This window comes from Arachis hypogaea, chromosome 13 (assembly GCF_003086295.3).
Source record: "Arachis hypogaea cultivar Tifrunner chromosome 13, arahy.Tifrunner.gnm2.J5K5, whole genome shotgun sequence".
Lineage (NCBI taxonomy): Eukaryota > Viridiplantae > Streptophyta > Magnoliopsida > Fabales > Fabaceae > Arachis > Arachis hypogaea.
Window position 1 is genome coordinate 79,460,503 of NC_092048.1, and position 2,157 is coordinate 79,462,659.

Consider the following 2,157-nt stretch of genomic DNA (forward strand, 5'->3'; position numbering starts at 1 on the left):
TGCATTGCATCATTTTTCTTGTTTGTCTCTCTCATCATAAAAATTCAAAAATAAAAAAAATATCTTTCCCTTTTTCTCTCTTAAAATTTCGATAATTAGATTTGACTTTTTCAAAAATTTTTAAAATCTAGTTGTTTTTATGAGTCAAATCAAATTTTCAATTTAAAAAAAAATCTTATCTTTTTCAAAATCTTTTTCAATCATATCTTTTCAAAAAGATCTCCTTATCTTATCTTTTTCAAAATTTGATTTTTAAAATATCTTCTCTAACTTCTTATCTTCTTATCTTTTCAAAAATTGATTTTCAAAACTTGTTTCAACTAACTAACTAACTTTTTGTTTGTTTCTTATCTTTTTCAAAACCACCTAACTAACTCTCTCTCTAATTTTCGAAAATATCTTCTCTCTTTTTCAAAATTTATTTTTAATTAACTAATTATTTTAATTTTTTATTTTAATTTTCGAAAAAATTTACTAACTTTTTTTAAAAATTATTTTCGAAAATCCTCTCCCTCTCTCATCTTATTCTATTTATTTATTCATCTACTAACATCTCTTCCTCACATCACTCACCAAATTCGAACCCCCTCTTCTATCTGTGTTCGAATTTATTCTCTTCTTTTCTTCTTCTACTAACAATAAGGAACCTCTTTATTGTGACATAGAGGATTCCTCTTCTTTTCTTTTTCTCTTCTCTTTCTTATGAGCAGGGACAAAGAAAAAGGCATTCTTATTGAAGCTGATCCAGAACCTGAAAGGACTCTGAAGAGAAAACTAAGAGAAGCTAAATTACAACAATCCAGAGACAACCTTATTGAAAATTTTGAACAAGTAAAGGAGATGGCAGCCGAACCCAACAACAATAATGCAAGGAGGATGCTTGGTGACTTTACTGCACCTAATTTCAATTTACATGGAAGAAGCATCTCCATCCCTGCCATTGGAGCAAACAATTTTGAGCTGAAACCTCAGCTAGTTTCTCTGATGCAGCAGAACTGCAAGTTTCATGGACTTCCATCTGAAGATTCTTTTCAGTTCTTAACTGAATTCTTGCAGATATGTGATATTGTTAAGACCAATGGATTAGATCCTGAAGTCTACAGGCTCATGCTTTTCCCTTTTGCTGTAAGAGACAGAGCTAGAGTGTGGTTGGATTCTCAACCCAGAGATAGCCTGAACTCTTGGGACAAGCTGGTCACGGCTTTCTTAGCCAAGTTCTTTCCTCCTCAAAAGCTGAGCAAGCTTAGAGTGGATGTTCAAACCTTCAGACAGAAAGAAGGTGAATCCCTCTATGAAGCTTGGGAAAGATACAAGTAGCTGACCAAAAAGTGTCCTTCTGACATGCTTTCAGAATGGACCATCCTGGATATATTCTATGATGGTTTATCTGAGCTATCAAAGATGTCATTGGATACTTCTGCAGGTGGATCCATTCACCTAAAGAAAATGCCTGCAGAAGCTCAAGAACTCATTGACATGGTTGCTAATAACTAGTTTATGTACACTTTTGAGAGGAATCCTGTGAGTAATGGGACACCTATGAAGAAGGGAGTTCTTGAAATTGCTACTTTGAATGCCATACTGGCTCAGAATAAAATATTGACTCAGCAAGTCAATATGATTTCTCAGAGTCTTAATGGAATGCAAGCTGCATCCAACAGTACTCAAGAGGCATCTTCTGAAGAAGAAGCTTATGATCCTGAGAACCCTGCAATAGCAGAGGTGAATTACTTAGGTGAACCTTATGGAAACACCTATAATCCATCATGGAGAAATCATCCAAATCTCTCATGGAAGGATCAACAAAAGCCTCAACAAGGCTTTAATAATGGTGGAAGATACAGGTTTAACAATAGTAAACCTTTTCCATCATCCACTCAGCAACTGACAGAGAACTCTGAACAAAATACTTCTAAACTAGCAAACTTAGTCTCTGATCTATCTAAGGCCACTGTGAGTTTCATGAATGAAACAAGATCCTCCATTAAAAATTTGGAAGCACAAGTGGGCCAGCTGAGTAAAAGGATCACTGAAATTCCTCCTAGTACTCTCCCAAGCAATACAGAAGAAAATCCAAAAGGAGAGTGCAAGGCCATTGAATTGATCACCATGGCCGAACCTGTAAGGGTGGGAGAGGACGTAAATCCCAGTGAGGAA

At 35.2% G+C, this 2,157-nt stretch overlaps 1 non-coding gene across 1 annotated transcript; it reads right to left on the bottom strand.

Moving 5' to 3' along the window:
* Positions 1-1,239: 1,239 nt before the first annotated feature.
* On the bottom strand, positions 1,240-1,347 carry LOC112739228 (small nucleolar RNA R71). The gene has a single exon (XR_003170165.1). It is a non-coding gene; the product is annotated as a small nucleolar RNA R71 (small nucleolar RNA).
* Positions 1,348-2,157: the final 810 nt, after the last annotated feature.